Source organism: Cupressus sempervirens, chromosome 7 (genome assembly GCF_028749045.1).
Source record: "Cupressus sempervirens isolate cs-2001-9-10 chromosome 7, ASM2874904v1, whole genome shotgun sequence".
NCBI lineage: Eukaryota > Viridiplantae > Streptophyta > Pinopsida > Cupressales > Cupressaceae > Cupressus > Cupressus sempervirens.
This window is the reverse complement of record NC_143124.1, coordinates 404,593,714-404,620,265: the sequence shown is the minus strand read 5'-3', so window position 1 is coordinate 404,620,265 and position 26,552 is coordinate 404,593,714. Positions and strand designations below refer to the sequence as shown.

General features: G+C 32.1%; 1 pseudogene; it reads left to right on the top strand.

The window, feature by feature from the left end:
* Positions 1–26,552, top strand: part of LOC149547237 (L-aspartate oxidase 2-a, chloroplastic-like) — a 169,924-nt pseudogene that overhangs the window by 1,806 nt on the left and 141,566 nt on the right.

Sequence of the window (26,552 nt, the reverse complement as noted above, 5' to 3'; positions counted from 1 at the left end):
TATTCATGAGATTTTGATTGAGCCAAAGGTTTATTGCATTTTTTGTGGTTCTAAGATCTTTTAGTTTTGGTGTTTGCTACAGATATATGAATTTCATTTACGTAACAAGCTTGAGAAGAGATCACCCGATTGTGTCTACATAGCTTTTTGTCTCACATGAGCGCACTTTTCGTGGCCTTGTGATTTGATGAAGAGTGAAACATCATTCGATTTGTTAAAGATTCTCACGAATGATTGCATCAGTGGATTCTAGGAAGTGCTACTCCTATTTTCATTGGTTTCCTACTGATTTCTTCAAAGGTTTAACTAGCAGTGTGTTTTGTTCTGTAGCTTATGTCCGTTTAGGAATTTCACTTTCAAGTTATTTGATTTCATGTTATTTTCTTTTAGTTTCATTATTTTCTTTGCTAACCCTCCTATTAGAATAGGACCTCATAGTAGTTGCATTGTTAGAATTGCATTCATTGAAAAATAGAAAATACAAAAATATTGTTCTTTTGATGTGATATTTTGAGATAGCAAACATATTTTACTTGATTCCAAGGTAAAAGAGTTTTTCGAATCAGCAAAGGCCTCCTCATGAAAATTCACATTTATCTTCTACTTAGTGGATTTTGGTACGTTGCAAGACAAACACTGAACCTTGGAGTGGATCCTTAAACAGAGTTTCTTTTCAAGAGAGGAATTATACTATGGATTCCTACCGTTGACCTCGTGCAAAAAAAATGCCCAATAGGTCCCAATTATTCTAAGAAGAACTAAAGCCATATCATCTCCTTGGCTGCTTATGTAGCAGAAACATACTCTACCTCTGTAGTCTATAAAGCATTAACCTTCTATAACCTAGAAACCTAGCTCATTGCTGCCCCATCAATAGTAAGTAGATAACCTATAGTACTCCACCTAGTATCAATATCCCCTTCCAAATTTGAGTCAACATAGCCCTATAAATTAGTATTAGAACCCCCAAAGTGTAAACACTTATTGGATGTTCCTCTCAAATATCTAAGAATCCATTTAACTGCATTCTAATGCTCAATTCTTGGATGACTCATATACCTACTAACAACTCCCACTGCATGTGCAATATCTAGCCTTGTACATACCATAGCATACATCAAGCTTCTATGGCTAAAGCATAAATTACCTTGGACATCTTATCCTCCTCTTCTTGTGTCTCTTGGGACACATCTCCTTAGTCAACTTCAAATGACTAGGTAAAGGTGTGCTCATAGCTTTAGCATTCTCTGTAGAGAAACATTGCAACACCTTCTCAATATAATTAGCTTGACATAATTTCAATTTCCTATTCTTCCTATTTTTACAACTCTTCATACCAAGGATTTTTTTTGTTGCCCCTATATTTTTCATAGTGAATGTAGCTAACTAGCATTTTAGCCCCTTAATATGATCCATGTTAGACCTAGCGACAAGCATATCATCAACATATAAACATAAAATAATGTAGCTTTCATCATCTAACCTTTTAAAATAAGTACAATGATCAAAATGAAACCTACTATGTCCATGCTTATGCATAAATTTGTCAAATTTTAGATACCATTGCCGAGGTGCTTGCTTCAAGCCATATAAACTTTTCTTTAATCTACACACTAAGTTCTCCTTACCTTTGACATCAAAGCCCTATGACTATGCCATATATATCTCTTCATCCAAATCATCATGAAGGAAGGTTTTTTAACATCAAGCTACTCTAAATGCAAATCTTTAGTAGCCACAATACTTAAAATAATGTGAATAGAAGTCATTTTAACAATAGGAGAAAATATCACATCAAAATTAATGCCCTTTTTCTATGCAAATATTTTTACCACTAATCTAGCTTTAAATATTTTCTTACCTCCATCCTCTTCTTTCAACCTATAAACCCATTTATGTTATAAAGCATTTTTAGTTGTAGACAACTTGCATAAATCTCATGTCTTATTTTTCAGCAAAGATTTCATTTCTTCTTTCATTGCAAACTCCCATTGAAGCTTTGTATCCACCTGCATAGCTTCATCGTAACATTTAGCTTCACATTATCAATAAGTGAAATTGAATAAAAGGAAGGAGGAAATACTTCTAGAGGTCTTATTAGCATTGTTGACTATCTAACATTCACTAGTGTGGGTGGTATTTGTTGTTGTGGTTGTTGCACATCATGAGGAATTGTTGGAATATCATCTTTTGGAGTATCATCTATCACTACATAATCATCTTCTTTCTTCTCATGTTGCTACAATAAATCTTTGTACAACGCTTTCTCATTGAATATGACAACCTTGCTTCTTACAATTTCACAATTTTCAAAATCTCAAAGCATATAACCAAATTCATCAATGCCATAGCCAAAAAATACACATTTCTTTGACTTAGCCTCCAGCTTGGTTCTATTTTTATAATCTATATGAGCAAATGCTTCACAACTAAGGATTTTGAGAAAAGAATAACTCACCTTCTTACCAGTCAATGCTTCCTCTAGAATACTACAACCCAAAGGAGTAGAGGGACCTTTATTAGTCAAATATACAATAGTATTTATAGCCTCCACCCACACATGTAAGGGAAACCTAGCATGCAACCTAATGCTCCTTTCATGCTCCATTATAGTCCTATTCATGTATTCAGCCACTCCATTTTCCTATGGAGCCCTTCGAGTAGCTTTCCATCTATGAATACCATTAGTGGAGCAATAATCTTCAAATTTATGACTGTAATATTCACCACCATTATTAGATCTTAGACATTTTAATTTCTTACCAATCTCATTTTCAACAAAGCATTTCCATTTCTTAAAAGTTTGAAATACATCAGATTTCTATCTAAGGAAATAAATCCATAGTTTTCTATTTACATCATCAATAAATGTAAATAATAATGAGATCCACCAAGGGAAGATACCTGAGCTGGTTCCCATACATTTTTATGCACAAGCTCTAATTTTTCCCTTTTATTTTCCTTCCCAGTATTCACAAAACTCAGTCTTGTTTTTTTTCCATACACACAACTTTCATAGAAATCCATATTAACACATTTCAAACCTAGTAAAGTTTTCTTTGAATGAATTACTTCCATACCTTTGACACTCATGTGCCCAAGTTTGTTGTGCCACAATGCTATATCAAAATTTAGAACTATTTGTTCTCCCTACTCAACTATAACAACTATTCTTAAACATTCATTTTTCTCTGAAACAGTTAAAGCAGAGGGAACAATATGACCTAGAAAAGGATATAAGGTGCATACTTTCACACCTTTTGCTACTACAAAGGAACCTTTTGAAACCTTCCAATTTTTATCATTAAAAGTAACTACACAACCCCCACCACCAACTTGCACTACTAAAATTAAATTCTTACTCATCCTTGGAAATCTATTAACTCATCTAGTAGTCAATGATTCACATTCTATAACTTAATCTTAACTTCCCTTTCCAACAATCTGACAAGGTTCATTATCCCCCAAATAAACAAGCCCAAAATCCCCTTGGACATAATCAATGAAATACCCTCTATGAGGTATAGCAAGAAATGAAGCACAAGAATCTAAAACCCATGAATCATCAACACTTTCTAAAGATAGAAGCAAAGCATCCTCTTTAGATTTGTTACTTATCACATTTGCCTCCTTATCTCCATTTGGTTTATCTCCTTCATTTTTCTTTCTAGTCTAACAATCTTTCCTTGTATGCCCTGATTTCCCATAGTACTAATAGTCATTTAGTATTCTTGATTGAGAACTCACTTTTTAATTTCTTCTTGATTTCTCATGATTTTTGGAATTATTTCCTCTTTCAGTCATTTTGTTTCTACTTTGTGCATTCAAAGGACTTTCTATGTAGGTCCACCTAGTGATTTCCTATGAGCTTCCTCACTCAAAATAACACTAATCATGTCATTATAGTTTAGGTTACTAGATCCAAAATCATAATTACTCATAGCCATTACCAATTCATTCAAGCTTTCAGGCAAAGAACACAAAATCAAGAGAACCGTAATTTCTTCATCAAAATTGATACCAACAAAAGATAACTAGCTAGTAATAGTATTGAACTCATTTAAATGATTTGCAATAGATCCATCTTTTGAAATTTTCTTATTAAATAAATGCTTCATGAGAAAAACCTTATTTGAAGTGGAGGGCTTTAAATAAAAAAATGTTGACCATCTTGCTCTGATACCACTTGTTAGTATTTAACCTCAAAAAGAAATAATAGTTACATGCAAATATAACCAATAACAAAAAGTAGTAGATCACATAGAAGAGAACACAAGACACCAAGATTTAATGTGGTTCATCCAATCCCTAGGCTACATCAACCAAAAACAAGTCCAATATAGTTATTATCTAGTGATTGCAACCTAATTACAATCTATAATCCCTTACAGCTCAATACCACTACAAGAACCAATTTTTGCATCACTCACACAATTAAAATCCCTAATCCTAAGCCTTTTTATACAAGCATTTTCCACTTAAAAATTTTGGGCTAGAATAATAGACAAATAATAGTCAATGTCTTTTCCAATACAAGGAAATTTTTGGCTTCGAGGGCACTAGCCCCAAAAACCCCCATGGGGGTTGTACTGCAATAGCAAGTACACTTGGGCCACTACCCCAAAACCCCACAGGGACATTGCCCCCAAACCCCTGTAGAAATAATATAGGGACAAAACCACACCGAGAAAACCTCTAAGTCTGATTAGGATCCACATCATAATACTAACTTCCCTTCAATGATTACATTAGTGGAATTGACGAAGCACTAGTCCTATTTGCATTGGTTTCATACTCGATATTTTCAATGATTTAACTCGCAGACATCTTGTTACCATAGTTAATGTCTACTAGGAATTTTCCTTTCAAGTTATTTTCTTTCATCTCTCATCACCTTATCTTTTTTATTTCCTTTTCTAACACTTGGTTAAAATTAGGAATTTATATAGTTGCATTATTAAATTTCACTCATCATAAAATAGAAAATAATAAAAATATTATCAATCTCAGATTGGTTTTGAGTAGTGAGTGAATATACACTTAAGTCATTTGCTTAGTTGATTCTAATAAAATAGTACATGCCAAACCAAAAATGTATGTAATAGAGCATACCAAGTCCATAGTGAGTGTCAAGCCACTCATGTGCTGATTCACTCAAGTGTTGATCAGATAGTGTATGTCGAGTGATTTAGGAGCTTAGTAAACAATGAATGCCGAGTGATATAGATGTAAAGTCACAATATAGGAAATAGTATATGCTGAGCATCAGAGACTTTAGATGTCAACTAAGATATTTTTTTCATAGTTGTTTTTAAAGGTACAAACAACTATGTAAAGCATTTTTTAGCTGATTTAAAGATTGAATTACGATATTTTGAAGATAGGGACACATGTTAAGTTTGAATCCCTATGATGTACATGCAGCCTATTAGGAAAAGGGAAGCATTAAGCAAAAAAATGGATGAACCACACCCATTGATTCATACCTAACCCTAAGCCACCTAAGTATATGGAAGTGAGACATCTTATCAAAAAGGATCAAGAATAGATCAGTTTAGAGGTGATCCACCATCAAGCAGCAAAGTGCTAACCATAGGATAAATTTTGAGTCATTCTAATAAGTCAATCAGTTAAATCTCTTAATAGAGTAGTCCTGCAGGCTGTATTGAAATCTTCTAACAAGGTTCTTAGTTAATTGTGAGTTGAATTCCTTTTAATAGGAACACTTCTAATAAGGTGTTGAAATACTTTAACAAAGTAAGACCTAAAAATCTTTGTAAGCCTTTAAAAAGGTAGACCTTTCATGGGGTAGATCATGCTTGATGATCAAACATTGTAACCTTAATTGGATACACTTTATTACTATAGTAGTGAAGATTTGTGGGTATCATCCCCACCCCAGTTTTACCTTCTCATTGGAGGGTTTCTAGGTAATCATATCTACTGTCATATATGTGAATGCTTACTTGATTACATATTTCAAATGTACATGCTTTACATTGTATTTTTATTTTACTGAATGAATGTATGAGATGGATGTGTACTGAATATTTTTATGGGTCAAATTTTAAAGTATTGATTTTCTCCTCACCTCCCTCATAAGTTTAACTTTACTATAATAATTAAAACAATTGGTATTAGATCCTTGTTCTCTAAAAAAGAAGATTTGCATCTTTGAGGAAAGATTTTGAAAATTGAAGTATACAAGTTGGGAAAGATCATTGAGAGTTAGGGAATTGAAATAAAACTCATTCTACATAAATTGAATGATGAAAGAGAAGACTTAAATAAATCTTTGAAGAGAATGAATGAAATCTCTATTGAGGAGAATGACACATAATACAAAGAGATGGACACTACTAAGCTATTTGCTAATGGAGACTCCAATTAATTTGATGCAATAGTTGTAGATCTAGTGAAAATGAAAAGAGCCCAAGGAGAAAAAATAAAAAATATCAAGTTAGAGCAAGAATTAAAAGCCATACTACTATGTGAGGTGATTGAGAAGAAGAAGAAAACTATGGAAGAAAAATCCATGATTGAAGATGACAAAAGAGTTTTGACCAGAAGACTAGAAGATAAATCATCAGAGCTAACTACTATTTCCAACATGCAATTGGATACTTTGAGTCAAACAATGAATGCCAGCTATGAATTAAATGTCCAAGACATTTAGAAAACAAAATTGAAGTTTCAAAATGAGCAACTAAAGGGTGACCTAAAAAGTGAAAAGGAATTTGTTGAAGGTTTCAACAAACCTAGTGAAGCCATCAAATACTTTGAGTAATTATTGAGATCCCCTAGATCCAACAACAATACATCTAGACTAAGATAAGCAAATACCAAAGAAGGAGAGTCATCCAAAAGTGCAAAAGAAAGGAGCAACAAAGGTAAGAGCTCCAAACCTAGTTGTCATAATTGTGGTAAGAAAGGACATACAACTAATGTGCACAGAAGCAAAACTAAAAATCAAAATGTCAAGCTTAAGAGCATGGTTCACTTCCATAAGTGCAACAAATAAGGTCATCAAGCACATGAATGGATAACTAAGACCATGCATATAGAGAAATTTGAAGAAAATTGTTATAACTATGAGTAGTATGGACATAGAGCTTTTGAGTGTAGACATAGAGCTTTTGAGTGCATATCCAAACCCATGCAGTCATAAAATATGGAAACAAAGGTAAAGAACAATGGAAAATCTTAGATCTAGGATTATAATGCAAGGTATAGTTGTTATTATTTTCAGGTGTATGGACATATTCATGAGAATTGTATTAGGACACACTTTAGAAGTCACTACAAAAGGTGGTTGAGTCAAATAACATGTTTTAGCTATTTGAATATTGGTCACATTAGTCTATATTGTCCAATATGGTCAAAGGCACCAAGTTGTGAGTTTGATTAAGACAAAGGCAAGGCAGATGTTGGAAAATGTCAAAAATGAAATGAACAAGACATGGAAGAAAAAGGATGATTACAACACATCAAGCAGAGAAGGGATCACTTCATCCAATGGGTAAGGTGATCACACTTGATAAAACTAAAAAATCAAGAGGTATGTGGGACTAATATTCAAAGGTTACATCATACATCAGTTCCAAAGGATTTAGTACTATAAAGATTACATAATCATGAATAGAGATGCAAGATGTTATTAGGAATCCAAGTAAATATTCATTTTTTTCATGTTATTTCCAAGCATGAAAAGTTTCCTATGATTGCCAAGTGAAATGCTAGAGGATGCTGAGCTAACAAAATAGCTAGTTGATTCCAAGCTCGTAATGACTTTTGAATGAATAAAATGTTAGTGGATTCCATGAGCCTAAAATTAGTTGATGCCAATTTTACAACTATGTAAGCACTCAACATTGATTGTAGTACTCCAAAGAGGTATTTGATCAATTTTTAGCTCATATTACATCATTTCAAAATCAAGAAAGAGCAAGAAGAGAAAGAGGTAATTTATAAATTCATCCAAAGTAATCATAGAGAGATATGAATAGAAATTCAACACCATTTTGTTAGATCTTGAAAAGTATTTATCAAGTGCCAAGTTATGCTATTTTAAAATTTCATAAACCCTAGTTTTACATAATGGCATCTAGTTCTTCTAAGGAAAAAGAAGTAGAGGGTAAAGAGGTTTTGAATGTTCAACTAGTTAGTACTGAAGTAAGACAACCAATTTTCAAGGCCATACCTAATTTTGCATACAAACAAGACCCATATGGTGCATTATCCATGATACCAATGAAAGTTTTAATGGTTTAGGATGTCAAGAAATGTTACAATTAGAAAATTTGAAGTATTGGAGATATGGAGATTAGGAAAGCATATGATAGATTATGTAAAAATAGTGTACTATGGGAAGAATACAAAATTGTAGAGAAGAAAGGGTTAACTTGTGCCCTAGATTTCTTGAATATTTTCAAACCCAAATGAACTGGGATTGTATTGAGTAGGATTCATGATAGTTCACTTTGGTTAGATAATGGACCTATTAGAATCACCAAAAGAATAATCCATAGGTTGATAGGGTATCCAACCCTACATCGGCCTAAGACTTTGAGGAGTGATTCAAAAGATGTTATTGAGAAAACTATAGGACCTATGTGGAATAAGAGAGGAATGATAATTGACACCATCAAAGATTCATTGATAGACTTTGTAGTAAGGGTAATTGCACATAATTTTTACCAATAAAATAGACTAAATAGTGTGCCCTATATTGTAGTGGATGTGGGTTGCAAGATTGTCAAGAAAGATCACAGATATGATCTTATCAAGCTACAACTACAACAATTGATTGAAAACCTAGGAGAAATAAGCAAGACAAAGAGTGCTCAATGAAAATTTGGATCAATCTTGGTATGTATCTTCTTTTATGTTCAAAATACATTTCCCACATTTGTTATGATGGCATGGAAAAAAAATAGGTCAATGGTGTTCCAAATATGTGAGTTCATTGAACAATTGCGTGAAAAATTTGAGTCAGTAATGAAAAGTTACTTTGAGGACTTTAAGCAATCTATGAAGAAGGGGTTGAAAATTCTAGTATCTTTAGTGGAAAAGCATTATGATGATGTTATTTTCCTAGTTGATGTTGATTATACATTTTTGTAAGAAGCAACTCCAAGGGTATGATGGATAAGGAGATTAGGCTATGAAATAAATGTAGATGAAGCCTCTAAAACAATAACAACATTACCTACACAAGATACTGATGAAGATGCTAAAGAATTTGCTAATTATGAGATGGCCAAATCTAAGATTACCATGGTAAAGAAAAAGGAGAAGTTGGCAAAGAAATTGAAAGCTAAATTTGGTGAAGGTGTCAAGCAAGAAGAGGATGAAGAGGAAGAGGATGAAGAGGAAGAAGAGATCCAAACCCAAACATCACTTGTATTAACACAAGGAATGGATGAAGATCGGCAAGAGGAAGAGATATAAGCTGCAAAAGGTGTTGAGGAAGAAGAAGTTGAAGAAGCACCTGTCCCTACTGATCAAAAGAAGAGAAAGGCTAAGGTTCAATCAATGAGAAGGCCTAAAAGACTCTTAAACCAAGCCAACCCAAACCTATTGTACCTAATACAAGGGCTAGTGCACGTACCACTGCATAAAAGGAAAAAGAGAAGACCAAATCTATATACCAAGAATGAGGAGCATTGGAAAGACCAAGGAGGAAATACATTTCACAAGATGAATCTGATGAGAAAACAACAAAATCTGATGATAATAGCCAATTCCAAGTGGTGAGCCACAATCTATTATCAAATCTAGAAATCCTATGTGAAAATTTTAGAAATAATGTAGAATCAAGTGGAGGAGGCAATATATGCCATGATGGAAAATTTTAAGAAAGCTCCATTGGAGATTTGAAATTATATGCCCAAAATTTTTTATGAAAGAGTGGAGTAGAAATGGCATTATTGTTTGAATCTAGAAAGAAAAATTAGAGAGACATTAGTTGCTTAAGTTATTCCTAAATAGAGCAAGGCACATATAGCTAAAGTAGTAAAGAAATATGCTATTAGATTTGTTACAAAATATAGAGCCTACAACATATTGCAAAATAATATTGAAGATGTTGTAAAGAAGACTACTCAAATGTCAAAAATTGCATATGGGCTTGCTATAGTAAAAGAAGGAGAACAAGAGCCTACTAAAGTTAAGGATGATCAAGAAGATGACAATGTTGGTGGTACAAAAAATGAATATGGATGAAAAGGAAATAGCTAAGGTGGAACAACAAAAAAAATAGAGTATGTAAGATACACAATTGCCAAATGTTAGCCCTCAACAAATATCAAGTGTAAACACTAAAACAATCATAGTAAAGGATGTTTTTCATCTAACTATTCATAACATCAATCCCCTAATAGAGGAAGATCTGGAAAAGATACTTGATCAATCTACACTATAGGATAAATTGTGTGACAATTTTGTATTAGTGAGTATAGATGAGATTCAAAAAGTATTGATTGACAATGCAAGGGAAGAGGTGAAACTACAAGAACCACCTACTATCACCCCTCAAGTTAGTAGTGTAACTCCTTTAGATAAAATACCACAAGTTATACCAACAAAGGTTGATACAATTGCAAATTACATAGTGGAAACCGAAGGCATTACTAAAACACAAAGCCAAGTAGGTCAGATAGACTTATCAGCACCTTTAGCACAAGTACAAGGTACAATTCAAGGCATTGTGGTAGAAAAGGACAACCTTGAAGAGACTGATTTGACACCAAAGTTGAAGGAGCAAGTAGAAATTCAAGCCCTGGTAACTTTACTAGAATCTAGCACTCCTAGTCACACTCTTTAGAAGGTAAGCATAGATGCACAACCTTTCCAATTCTTAGTGTTTAGTCCAAGTTCATCAAAGGAAGAAGAGGTAATACAATATGGAGATGTAAGCCTTCATGAAGAAATTGTTTTACCTAGATATGATTATTCCACAATGACAATAGAGCATATGGGCATATTGTGAGAAGCCCTGGCTAGAAAGAAGCATCAAGAACTACTCAGAAGGGAGCATAGGTAGAAACAAGCTTTATTGGATATTAAAGACATCTTTTTAGATGCATTTAATCTACCTACTCTAGATGATACAAAGCCAATTATTGAATAATTAACACATATAGTGGAAAAGAATAGTGATGTAGACCTTGATACAAATTCTAAATCATTAGAATGGTCCCTAAATAAATTCCAAAGTAAACTGAATGAGAAAATATCAAGTGATATAACACTTACACAAGTTGTATTGGCAACTAAAATAGAAAGTGCGAAGAAGGTCCTTTAGAAAATTTTCTAACTATACAACCCCACACTCTTCACAAAAGAGACAAGAAGTCACATTTTGATTTTGGAAAGTCAAATTAATGCATCAAGTGCAAAATTTCCTATGACTCTAGCTCAAAGTGAGAAGCATTTTAGAACTTTGTTGCAAACCTAGAATTAGTTAGCAACTTTATTAGTAGAAGAAGGAAACATAAGGGTCAAACTAATTCAAATCCAAACCACATTGACTCCACACATGGAGAAACTCTTATGAAGAAAGAACCAAATCTTGCTACAATAGATGACCTAGTTCACGTTGTTGTCAAGCTAGCTATCCAAATTAAGTCTTTGGATGTAGCATGTAAGAATTGGGATGCAACTCTCAAGATTATACTAGAGGCCCATAAATATTTCTTGGACAAACACACTATTAGTGTATAGCCATTGACATAAGTGTAAAAAAAGGGGAGAAATAAAGTAGTATAAGATTCAAGGGGGAGAAAAGTGAGCTTAAGAAAAGGGGGGAAAAGAAAGTTAAGCTAAAATAGAGTAAGAGCATGGAGGAGCAAGTATGAAATGAAAGAGTCTTACATGAAAGAGTATTAGTTGAGGCATATCAACTTAGTAGGAGTACAATATTTTGAGTACAAAATAGAATGAGCAACTTAGGGAGCTATAAGATTTTGAGGTACAAGTTCTTGAAAAATTATGATATCTTTGAAATTTTGTACATAAGAAAAATAGGAGATATGTTATGCGCATAACAATAAGGATATTAATGCATGAAGAAGTGTTTTTGACACTCATGTCAAAGAGGAAGATTGCTGATCTTAGATTGGTTTTGACTAGTGAGTGTCTATACACTTTAGTCATTTAGTTAATTAATGTCAAACAAGTACTAAATGTTGAGCACAATCTGTATATAATAGAGCATACCAAGTCCATAGTGAGTGTCAAGCCATTCATTCTTTGAGTCACTCATGTACTAACTAGACAGTGTACACCAAGTGATTCTGGAGCTAAGTAAGCAGTGGATGTTGAGTGATATAGATGTTGAGTCACAGTATAGAAAATAGTATATATCAAGCATCAAAGACTTTAGATGCCAAGTAAGATAGTTTTTTCATAGTTTTTTTTAATGGCACAAACAACTATGTAAACCATTTTTGAGCTGACCTAAAGATTGAATTACGATATTTTGGAGATAAGGATGAGTCTTAAGTTGAAATCCCTATGAAGTACATGCAACCAATTAGGAAAAGGGAATGACTAAGAAGAAAAATGGATGAACCATAGCTACTTATTCATACCTAACCCTAAGTCACATAGGTCTTCTTAAGGATGAAAAACCCTAAACTATCTAAGGAGTGTAGAAGGAGCAAAGAGAAGTTTTCATGTGCAAATAGAGCATTCATGGTGGCTAAGAAATTGTGAATTGTAATTGCATTATAGAATAGTTGAAGCAGAATAGAGAAATGGAAAATTATATACCATTGTAATTGCATTGCAAAATCAGTTAAAGGATCAAGAAGGATCAAGAATATATTAGTTTAGAGGTGGTCATTCATCAAGCAACAAAGTGGTAATTGCAAGATCAATACTAAGTCATTCTACCAGATGAATCAGTTAAATCTCTTAACAGAGTAGTCCTAATAGGTTGTATTGAAATCCTCTAACAAGGTGCTTACTTAATTGTGATTTGAAGTCTTTTTAATAGGAAAACTTTTAATAGGGTATAGAAATCCTTTAATAGGGTAAGACCTAACATTCTTTGTAAGCCTTTAATAAGGTAGAGCTTTCATAGGGTAGATCATGTTTCACGATCAAACAGTGTAACCTTCATTGGATATACTTTATTACTATAGTAGTGAAGATTTGTGGGTGTCATCCCCACCCCAATTTTACCTTCTCATTGGAGGCTTTCTGGGTAATCATATTTAGTTTCATATATGTGTGAATGTTTACTAGATTACATGTTTTAAATGTACATGCTTTACATGGTATTTTTAGTTTACTTAGTGAATGTATGAGATGGATGTGTGGTGAATTTTTTTATGGGTCAAAGTTTAAACTACTAATTCACCCCTTCCGCCTCTCAAAAGTTTACCTTTCCTATTATAATTCTAACAAAATATATCTCTTTTGTGGTTACTTTTCATTATAGCAGATCAAACATCTTATCTGAATTAGTTTGCACTAGAAAAGGCCTCCCTAGGAAGAAATACATTTATTTTCAACTGAGTAGATTCTAGTAGGTCACAAGATTACCTAGAACCTTGGAGCTAATCCTAAATTATCTTTTCAAGAGAGGAGTTTGAAAGTATTACTATCATTAAGAATCATGGAAAACATCTCAATACCGAGTTAAGGTATTGTATGATCTAATAGATGCATTCATGTTATGGTTTATGGGTATAAATCTAATTAGCATTAAAATATTTATATGTATATTTGGACCTTCGATAACTAATTTAGTCCCCCTCTTAATTATTTTAAAGAATTTGAATAATTGGTATCAAAGTCATCGATGCTTCAGAGGAAATAGTTTGAAGGAACTAAGAGCTAAAGATAAAGATGTATAAAAGGGAGGTCCCCAAATTGAACAAGGAAAAATTTCTTGCATGAAAAATTTTGATGAAGCTACACCTAGGAAGTCATAGAGACTATGCTCAATCTACCATTTTCTACCCTAAGTGACTTAAGTTTGATGAAATCAAATATTGTTGCACCACAGAGAAGATGTTAGATGCTATACAAAAAATTTATAGAGGAAATACAAATGTTTTGAGAGCCAAATCTAAAAGTCTAAGAGGGAAGTTTGATGACATGATAATGCAAGAAGGTGAGAACATTTTTGATATTGCACTAGACTAAAAGATGTTGTGAATGCTATTATAGGAGCTAATGATATCATTGATGATGAGACTATAATCAAAAAAATATTAAGAATGCTACTACCTATCTATGTTATTAGATTTTCTACCATATAAAAACTAAGATGCATACTTGGTAGTAATTTAATCCTTGAAGGATAGATGAGTAGACTCGCTGCATTTTAACTCTCTAATTTTCATAATTTCAAAATTGAAAATGTTGAATCTATTTTGAAAGCTAAAATTTCATTAAAGGAACCTAAAGATAAAATAAAAGGGTGAAATATGTTTCTAGTGAAAGTGATATTAATGAGGAGTATGTAGAATATCTTGCAACATTGTTGGCAAGGAGATTTCATAGAGGCAGAGGAAAATTCAAGGTAAGCTACCTATCATGTTCTTTAATGAGGTTGGTCATATTTCTACTAGATGTCCATAGAAGAATAACAATAGAAGTTGAGACAAACACAAAAGTAAAAGATATGAGAACAACAAACATTATAAAGACAAAGAAAAGAAGTATTGCTACATTGCTAAGGAGGAAACTAAAGCTGAATCTAATGACCATGATGATGAAGTGGTATATGTTTCTATGAAGGATGATTATGATGAGGATGAGGGAACTACACTAGTATCTTATGTGAACAAGAGTGATAGATTTATCATTGATACTAGATGCTCACATCACATGTCTAGAGATAAAAGTAAGTTCATTACCCTTGATTATTACATGGTAAAAGTATAATATTCAGTAATGATCCACCATATCTAATAAAAGCTAAAGTATCAATAAAATGAGTAGAAAATATCATGAGTTACAATGGTTATTATCTAGAAGGACTTAACTATAACTTTTTTGAGTGTGTCATGACTGAATAGTTCACATTGCAAAATTGAGTTTGAGAACAAGAAAGCAAATATCTATGACATTGATGGAAAACTAATTGGAAATAGAGATTTGACTAGAGCTAATCTATGTTATCTTGACATGAATGATGCTACTTGTCTTGTTTTAGAGTTCCATGATGTGTGACAATGATACAAGAGGTTATGTCATGTTAACATTGATAACTAAATCAATATCGATAAGATGAAATGAGTTAGAGGCTTGCCTAAACTGAAGAAACCTAACAATAAGATTTGCAAACAATGTTAGTTAGCAAAGATGACCAAATATAGTTTTAAACGTAAGACTCACTCTTGTAAAGAAATTCTAGAATTAGTTCATATTGATTTGTGTGGATCAATTGATGTGCAATGTTACAAAGGTGACATGTATATTATAATATCTTGTGATGATTGTTCTAGGATGATGACAATCATATTTCTAAAATAAAAATCTAATGCTTTCCAAATGTTAAACTAGTAGTTCATAAGAGTTGAAAAGGAGGACATTAAATAGCTTAAAATGTCTGAGATCTGATAGAGGTAGAGAATTTACATCAAATGAGTTTTAGATATTCTATAATGATAGAGGAATCAAGATATAGACTTCTACACCTAGGACCCCTCCACAAAATGGGATTGTTAAAAGGAGTACCATATATGTAGTGGACTATGCTAGAACACTCATGATGGAGAAGAATGTTTCCTTGAAATACTAGAGAGAAGCTATAAGTACAATTATCTATACCTTGAACTGTGTACAAGTCAAGAGAGATATTTATTTTACACCTTTTGAACTATGGTATGGATACTTACCCAATGTAAAATATTTAAAGGTATTTGGAAGAAAGTGCTACATTCTTGAGGACTTCATGAATGGTAAACATGATGCTAAAAGTGAAGAAGGTATATTCCTAGGCTATTCCACAAGAAGTAAAGCTTATTGGTGTTTAAATACCAACACTAAAAAAATTGTGGAAAGTGCAAATATGAAGTTTGATGAATATATAGAGGTACATGAAGTTAAATCTATGATTGAACCTGAAGATTTCAAATCCTTTGTATACCTTTATGAAGGTATTCCTACTAATGAAGGTTTTGTGAACCAAGCTGTAAATAAACAGAAACACGTTTCAGTGACTATTGAGTCACATACAATGAATGTAAAATTGCATTCAAGAACCAAGTTGCTTTTAGGAGCAAAGTTCTAGATAGAAGCTAACATACAATATGATTATGAGATAATTGTACATGAATGTAATGTAAATTTGCATGATAGAGAAGTACATAGTGATTATTAAATTGATAGACACATTGAAGAAAGAAGAGTAGAACCAAGACTATCAAAGTATGTCAAAAGACATCACCTTGCTGAAAAAATTATTGGAGATAAAGAAGCTAGACCAATGATGAGTAATATGTTGATAAATGATAAAAAAAATTTGAGCATGCATGAGCCCAAGTCAATGAAAGATGCATTAGATAAGGAGGACTATAGTAAAGCCATTAAAGAAGATATTGATTAGATTGAAAATAACAAAATATGGACTCTAGTACCTAGACTAGAGAATAAGCATGTAATTGGAACCAAGTTGGTGTACATAAACAAGTTAGATGAGAATGGTGAAGAGAATGGTTAAGTTAAAAGGAATAAGGAGAAATTATTTTTCAATGAGTATGCAAAAGAAGAAGAAATTGAATACAGAGAAACATTTTCCCTATTTGCAAGATTGGAAGGAATAAGAACTCTACTTGTGCACTATATATAGAAAGGTTTCAAAGTTTATCAAATGGTTGTGAAGTCAGCATTGCTGAATGGTATATTAGAAGAAGAGGTTTACATAGAACAACCAAAAGGATTTTTTGATCCAAACAATAAGAATATGGAATGTATACTACACAATGCTTTATATGGTTTAAAGCAAGCCCCAAGAGCATTGTATGAAAACCTTTACAATTATCTTATGAAGATTGGTTTTGAGAAGACCTATGATAACACAAATTTTTATTTAAAGAAAGAAAGAGGTAAAGGTATTTTACTAGCTGATTTTTTTGTTAAAGATATCATATTTGGAGGTCAAAAGGCATTATGTAAGACATTTACAAATGAAATGAAGAAATAATTTGAGATGTATATAGTTGGAGAGATCAAGTTCTTTGTTGGTTTGTGAGTATATCAAATGAAATATGGGATATACATTACTTAGTCTAAGTATGTGAAGGAAATACTAAAAGCTTCTAGATTGGAGGATTCAAAACCAATTAGCAGTCCTATGATAATAGGACATAAACTTTCAAAGAATGATCAATTTGGTGAATTGAATCAAACATTTTACAGGTTTATGATTGGTAAATTGCAATATTTAGTACATTATAGACCTAACATTGCATTAGCTATTGGGATTGTTGCAAGATTTTCTAAAAATCCTAAGGAAAATCATTTGATGGATGCTAAGAGAAACATGAGATATTTGAACAAAACTGAATATTATGATCTATATTACAAGAAAAATGACAAGTTTGAGTTAAGAGCCCATATAGATGTTGATTGTGTTAGAAAAATTTATGATAGAAAGGGTACAAGTGGTGGAGAATTTTTCTTAGCAAAGAGATTGGTCACTTGGACTAGTAAGAAGAAAAATTGTAGATCTCAAACTACTGTTGAAGCTAAATATGTGACTCTTTTAGTAAATTGTACAAATGTGGTATGGATCAAATAGCTACTCAAAGGCATAAAGGGGGAAACTACTAAACTTGTGGTACTTTATTGTGATAATAGAAGTGCTATAACATATCAAAGAATTGTGTGATGCACACAAAGACAAAGAACATTGTAATCAAGTATCATTACTTGAGAGAGTTGGCTCAAGACAAAGAAGTGAGGATGAAATATGTGAATACAAATGAATAGATAGTTGATATATTTACAAAAGCTTTACCTAAGGATTCACATGAATATCTTAGGGGTAAACTAGGGCTGATAACCCAATCCCAAGCTACTTAAGAAATATGAGTAGTGCCTTACATAAACTAAGTTTAATATTGTATCTTACAACTTGATGCATTGGATCTTACTTTTGTAGCTACCTAAAATAATGGAGCAGCTGAATTAGAAGATTTATAATCATATAAAAAGTATCAAAGGGAGAACCTAAATTGATTATATTTGCATGAAAAAATCACAAGTCTTTGGCATTGTTGTCAAAGAGGCAGAGGTAACCTAAAATGGAATAGATATAGGGAGAAGTAACCTAAAAAGGAAGAAATATAGGCAGAAGTAACCTAAAGAGGAAGAAATATCTATGAGGGAGAAATCATATCAGAGAAAACTAGATTAAGATTGTTGTCAAAGAGGGAGATTGAAGGAGATTGACAAATTTTACATTACCCTATATAGAGGAAGGAAATATACTAATAGAGGGATAAATTTCAAAGATATTAGTTTCCTTTTTGTATTGTTATTGGTATTAGTTTTCCATTAATGCCAAATAGGGAGATTGTTGAAAAGAGATTTTTTTGAGGTATGAAACCTTTAATGGAACAATAACTATTTTTTCAATGATGTCAAACCTGCTACCTATTGGTGAGATAATTTCTTTTTGGTTTGAATATTATCATGTGGTTGATTAATGAAGAGGATTTGAAAAGAGGAGATAACAAGAGAACCTAGAGAAAGGTTTAGTTATTTGGTGTATAAAAGGAGCACTATGAGTAAGTAAGACATTGATAATAATTTAAAGTCTAAAATGAAAGATTACGCAAGCAAAGATATGAAGAAGATCAAGTGAGTAAAGTGCTTTGCAAGCCTTGCTAAGAATTGAGTGCAAGTCAAGCAGAAGATAGTAGAAGTCGAGAAGAAAATAGTAGAAGTTAAGTAAAAATCAATAGGTGTCAAGAAAAGAATAAAAATAGTGCAAGGTGAGTGAATGTTAGTATATGTTGAGGAAAGTTTAGTTGGTGTTGGGCATCAGTAAAGTTTAGTGCTTTTTGAGTGAATTCTTGTTGGCCAAGTGACAGAACACTATGACTATTGAGTGATAACATATTGATGTCGAGTGATGGTAAAATATTTGATCAACTATTTATTGAATCTAAGATAACTAATTTGACTTCTTGAATTATGTGAAGCATGAGAAGGATAACTATGATGAGCTAGTGGCAAAAAATTCAATTTAAAACATTTTGAGTTGAATTTAAGGAAGATTCCAGAGGAAGAAATATAGAAAATTTGGTAGATTCATTGAATCCTACCTAACCCTAAAATAGGTGATTATGGTTAAGTAGCAAAATATCTAAATTCTCTATTTATAGAGATAGATAGCCAAAAGAAAAGATTGTCATGTTCAAGAAGCTAAGGAAGATAAGGCATGTAAGGTATTGCTTCATCTAGTGGCTAAATAGAATAGATTGTTTTTGGCATGTTGAGAAAGAAAACATAAGGGGATGGATTCTTGAATGGTGAACACACTATTATAAATGAAGAGTATGAATGCCAAGGAGAATGGAGGATTAAAACATAGATCTATAATCTACAAGAGAGTTGTAAGTTTTTATCAAATCAAGTCATACTATTGCTTTCTAACAATTGTACTAGTGTAGATAAAATCCTTTGCATTATTTTTGACCTAAACGTCATTTGTAAATCCTTTAACTAGTTGGGGTAAAATTACAAAGCTATGTCACTTTTTAGGATGAGTTATTAGAATTCCTAAATTTGAGTATTTCTATCTAAAAATAAATATTGTTCAAACATATGATCTAGATAAATTCATTTTAGCTAAGTTATATATGGTGTCATACTTTCCAATTAGAAATGTCTATTAAATGTAGGTTTTATACTAGCTTGTATTCAATTACTGAAGAAATAAAATTATTTTAGAGAACTAAAATTTCAATAAATCTTACTATTTTATATAATATTTTTTTAATAACATATAAAAACCATTTTATAGAACCCAAAGAAAAGAATATTTTTATATAGATTTTATAATGTTTTAATTAGATATAGTATATTGTAATTAAAAAAATTTATAAGAATGTATTTTAACACTTTAAAATATGTCAATTTTTAGAAAGAAGGAAATATTAAATCATATAAAAAAAAAAAAACTATATTACATTCTAGAGGAGAGAGTCCCCTTCTAGAATGTATAATGTATCTTCTAGTTAGAATAGATTTATTTCAAAAAATGTGGTATTTTAATGTATCTTCTTCCTCTTGATCAAGAAGTTGAAGAGTAGTTTTTAACAAGTGCATGACTTTAAACACAACATCCACCAAAGTGGTGAAATTTAGGTTCAGGTTCAAGAGTGTCTTCTCAAAATTCCTAAAATCCTCTTTAAGATTCATTAGATTCTCCTCCTGCAAGATATGAACCTACTTAACATTCTCTAACCAAAGAAGGGCTTAATAAAATTTGGGGAAAGGGAAGGGGGTGAGGGGAGGGCAGGGGGGTTAAAAGGGATCCATATCCTTAGCAAGGGATTTGGGATGATAGGAAAAGGATGAAGGAAACGATAGACCTTGATTAATCAAGGGGGAAGTGGCCTTCATGGGGGAAAATTCTTTCAACCCCTAATCGCCCTTCATTGTAATAAGGTTCATTGTCTCTATTCTCAGAATTGATATAGGCATGCAAGATCACCTTGCACATTATTGAATCATCCTTAGGAGGGAGGGATTTAACACTATCTAGTTGTAAGCCATCTTTATCATTTTCAATATAATTTACCCTCATCGCTATCTAATTTTTCTAGGCTCTATTCTCATTTTTTTGACATTCCTTAGACTAAGACTCAAACTACACCTCATCTAGATTGACTTTATTATCTATTATTATCTTCTTTAAAGGGTTAGAAGAAATTTTGTGGGGCTGTCCATTCCCCGCAATGAACTCTAGTATAGGCCCCCCATAACAAATAGACAAATCTAGCATTGGGTTAATCTTTGAAAATACATATAGAGGGAGACCTTAATTTTTTCCACTCAATGATAGGGAATCGTATGAGACCTATGGGGAGGGGGTGATGAAAGAAAATGCAAAAACATGGTTGATATAACACACAAGAGGGTAATAAGATGATGTTGCAGATAGAGGAGAAGGAATGCTAAAATTTCTATTGGTAAAAAATTAGGCATTGGCAAAGGATAGTAATTTTTTTCCTTCCTCCCTACACATTCTAACCTATCTAATGGAAGCTTCAAGATGACATAGTTAAAAGAATGGAATGGAAATATTATCAATGTAAAAAAAAATTAAGAAAGGTAAAATGGCAGTAGTAGCTTCCCCTAAACAAGTCTTCTAGAGTCAAACACTTTATAATAAAAAATTAGACATATTTCCACTACTCTAAGAACTTTTCTCTATCAAATCCCCTATGCATGCAAACTAGATCTTCATCAACCTTAAAAAATTGTTCTAGATTGGTTGTATTGACAACTGTCTAGTACTCCTTTTCCATTTCCCACCATTTAGAGAAATCCTAGTGACCTAAGTAATAACGTCATTAATCTTGAATATGATGCCAGTAATAGTGACTTTTTTACCCTTCTAGGTATTCACAAGCTGAATTGAAAACATTTCACCATGCCCTTCCATATGTTGAATTAAATGAAGAATCCTACCATCAACCATGGTCATCTAGGGAAAAGGTTCTGATGTTACATGTCTTCAATTTGTGTGGGTTCCACACTCATCATTTGACCACCCATATCAACAATAAATCCAATTGTTGGAGATGTTCCAATATGAATTTAGTAATGTTATATAAATTAAATATGAGGTAGAATATATAGAAACTCACCTAGTTATACTATTATGTTCTTGTGAAGTTACTTAAATGTGTCCCTTCACATAAATCCCTTCCCATTAAATGGTTAGTCAAATTGAGATAGTATAAATACACACTGTGGCACTACTTAGCCACATGTAAGGAGCATTTGGACTAAACCATAACCCAATTTTTAATTTTTAATATCAAGAAAAATATATAAGGTATGATCTTTAAGGTTAAAATTAATATGGAATCCTAGAGTGTACTTGGCACCATCTCCCCAAATCTTTCTCAAATACCATTGATAGTAATGTGAAATTAAACCCAAGTTGAAATAATAATGACTAGGTTCCAACCATACATCTTTAAAATCTCTAAAAAAATCCAATTAAAATCTAGCTCTAGTGAGCTAGTTGGAGACTTTATATAGCTCTATTTCCATTTAGAGTGTTATGTAAAAATTCTCTCTTAATGAAAGTTTAAATTTTTACTGGGAGAGATGTCATTTGCTGCAAATAACCCACCCCATCAATCTCTATGCCAAGATATTTTATATTTTCTACCACCCTATTTCCTTCCCCAAATGTTTATTGGCTCCTAGTTTCCTCTACCCTATCTAGGATAAGCATGAAATTTACCAAAACACTAACCAAATATCATCCCATTATCAACTAGTGATTGACATTATTGATAAAACTTGGAATCCCCATCCACCCATATCTTGTTCTTCCACATGAAAGTGTGGAGTGAAATAAAATAGCTAAAAACTCCTCCATGTTGTTTGACTTGATGCTAAAGTTACCAAAAAAAGCCAAGATAAAATTCCTACAGCTATCTTTGACAATTATACTAAGAGAAACCATACAATCTTAACTAGCACCATCAAAATTCATCTTGAGCCAATCAATGAGGGATAGAATCTATTACATAATAGCCATATCCATGTGGTTTGAGTTGTCATAATTGTAGACAGAGTCAAGAAGCAATCATTCTAGGACCACATGACAATCCCATGGGGAAGGAGGGTTAGAGTGTTTCTTCAAACTTAAAACACTAATATTTTCTTGTAGCAATTTGACAACAATGAGAAAAAAAATACACCCTCAAATTTAGTTATGTCTCTAAATATCTTATTATTCCTTTCCATCCAAATATTCTAGTAGGTATGTAGGGGGATTGATTTCCAAGGGAGTAGGGAGGGAAGATGATAACTATGAATCTTTCTATCTATCACAAACTATTGAATACTCCCTCAAACACCCAAGATCTTTGAAACTTCTTTGGATTCCAACCCATATTTCTAAGATAAAAGGGATGGGACAAAGAGGTGATAAATTTCCTCCTCTACTAGCATTCAAAGGACACATCTTTTGGGTAGAAGAAAGCCCCTCCTAAAATTATCAATAGGAATAAAAATTAATGTACTATCACCCACCAAAAGAAGTTAATTTTGGGTGTTATTTGCTCTATGAAAAATATTTTCTAGCAGAGAGGAAGGTCCTTCGATCACATTAACAAGATATATGATATTTGGACAAAGAAATCACCAAACTAAAATATCATCCAAACAAATCTTATCTTGAGTGGGATAAACATGGATTGTAGATATTTTAACCAAATTCCAAAGTTCCCTCACTAACTCAATCTGCTAGGGAGACCACCTAAATTTTTTTTCCATCCTGATTTCCATGCATGACATGAAGAGATGTAATACATGACCAACAATCAAAATTATCCTTCAGATTCTTCATAACATGAAATTTTTTTTAGAAAAAAGGAGGCTTCCATCCCATCCAATAACCCACCTAGAATGTGATTTTAGTGAGGAGCACCATATTTAGATATCCCACCTTTATAAAGCCAAAAGCATCCAAAGTTTAAGGTTTGAAGATAGTGTCCCAATTGACTAGACTGATCCTAAATTTCTCCTCCAAGATAGTTCAAACAAAATTCATTTGGATCTTCTCCAAAAGCATTCTTGTAGAGTTAGAAATTTTAAATAAGGAGAGAAAATAGACCAAGATAACACAAAGAGAAGTTGTAAGGAGTTTTATTTTTCCCACATTACTAAGAAATTTTCCTTTTCCACATGCAAGCTTCTTTTATAATGTCTTGTAAATAGAGTTCTAGAATTTTTTTGTGAGGAAGACCCAAATAAGTCTCTTGAAGGGTAGACACATTGAATCCCAATGTATGCATAGTTCAATCTTACAATTTCGACTTAGCAGTGGAGAAATACAATTTTATTTTCTCAAAGTTGAAATGTTGCCCAAAGATGTGTTCATAAAAATCCATGAGTCCCATCCATTGCCCAACTTCAATAGCCAAGGAAATGTTAAAGAAGAGGGTTCCATCCATGATTTATTGTTTTAAACCCTGTGGGGGAGAGACATAACCACTTTAATCTAGTATAATACTCCCTACTTAGATTTACAAATAAATATTCTTCCCAAGACCTCCACCACCATAATAAAGAGGCAATAGAAAAGGGGATCCTCCTTATGTAAACCCCTTCTAAAGATGAAGGAGCCCCAGGGAGTTCTATTTGTGATCACATAGAGTTCATTCATCTATATTATCATTCTCATCAATTTAATAACTCTTTTATTAAAGCCAATTTGAGTTATAGAAACAAATAGTAAGTTCTAGTTGATTTTGTCTTAGGATTTGAAGATATCCAATTTTAGGGCCATCCTTGGCCATCTACTTCTTTCCTTATGGTGAATGATCTCATGAGTTGAGATAGCCACATCAACAAACTGTCAACCTGAGACAAAACCTTTCTTGGTGAGGCCAATATTTTCATCCATTAGAGGTCCGATATGATTGGTTAATAAATTAAGGAATACTTTGTAGAAAATATTACACAAGATGATAGGTCTAAAGTCTAGTATGGAATTAGGCTCCTAAATTTTACACTGGTACATTTGCCCTTGATTTTTTACCAAGATATTTGACCAAAGATCATTTTGGCTAATGATTTTAATTTTTTTTTTCTTATATGTCTAGAAACTATCAATTTTTTACATTACATAGGTTTTTTTATTTTCATCTAGTAGAGGTTCGATATGTTTGGTTAAAAAATTAAGGAATACTTTGTAGACAATATTACACAAGATGATAGGTCTAATGTCTAGTATGGAATTAGGCTCCTAAATTTTACACTAGTACATTTGCCCTTGATTTTTTACCAACATATTTGACTAAAGAACATTTTGGCTAATGATTTTTTTTTTTTCTTATATGTCTAGAAACTATCAATATTTTACATTACATAAGTTTTTTTATAAAATTTTTGATGGCAACTAAGGTTATTATGGAAATTTTAATGAAATCACACTAATACATTGAGCATCAATTTTTTACCTTCATTTTTTTTATCTAAGAGCCTTTAATAAATTTTAAAATAATTATTTTTTAGTTTAAATCAATTGGCTTTTTTAAATTCTTTTTTTTTTAAAGATTCGTTGTTGGTCCCAAATTGGACCAAACCTAACTTTCTTGTGAAAATTTTGACAAACACAAGATCATAAACAAAAAAAAAGAAAAGAAACACACTTCATTTTTTGGGAAAATTGCAGGTAGGAGGTTTGGCTAACACTATGTGCATTGCTTAATTATAGAGGCAAGGAAGTGACATTTCTATTATCCTTCTATGCTCTAATTGACTATTATGCACTTTCATAGTTGCAAAGGAATATTTGATCCTAACCTTACAATGTAGAAGACATTAGGGCATGCAAAAATGTCATGTAGAAAATGTTAGGGTTTCATTCATTTCTCTTTGATTTAATACAACTCTTGGATATTATTTCTATAATTAATATCAATTTCATGCCCTAAATTTACCAAGGTAAACACAACTAAATTTTTTATTTTTTTATTTTTTGAAAGCATGTATCTTAGTTTTCGACGTCAGTGCCAATATATCTTTTAATGTTAATTGACAATCTAGATATGACAAAATGGATAAGTGATGTTTCATTTTTTATTCACAACCTATCCTTGAGGTGAAATACTACAGATCAAATTGGGAAGCACAATTTCTGCATCAAATGTTGCTAAAATGGTTCCATGGTTGTTTTGATGAAGATGTTTTACAACATAGTATTTTACATTGTTTAACATTTATCCACTTTCCAAATTTTGAAATGAATTACTATTTACCAATCTTTTAATATTATCTGGAAGTCATCCTATAATGATTAAATGTAATAAGTAAGGAATGCATAGAGATCCAATTGAGAATAATGATTTTCTTATCAACTATAATCATTACTCTTAACTATGAATCTTTTTTTATGTCTCAAATAAATAAATAAATTATATTCTAACTATAAAACATCATCTATTACCCACTATTAAAAACATTGTCATTACATATTCTCATCCATCCACCAATATTTATTTATATAAATCAATTGCTCTATGATTACTATACTAATCCTATAATCTAATGTGTTATTCACTATAAAAAATTAATCTATAGCATAGTTACTCTATAATATATTAAATAAGTCATAATAATTCCCAATTAATGAAATGCATTCCTAACTATTCCATACATTATTTAGGAAATTTACTCCTAATCATAATTTTTTTACTTGTCAGAATTCCATGTCCCAACATTACCCTACACATGTCCTCATCCCATCTTAACCAATGTTTACCTTATTATAAAATTGAAAAGAGTCTACATCCAGATATCCCCTTTTTACCCCTAGTCTAACACCTTTT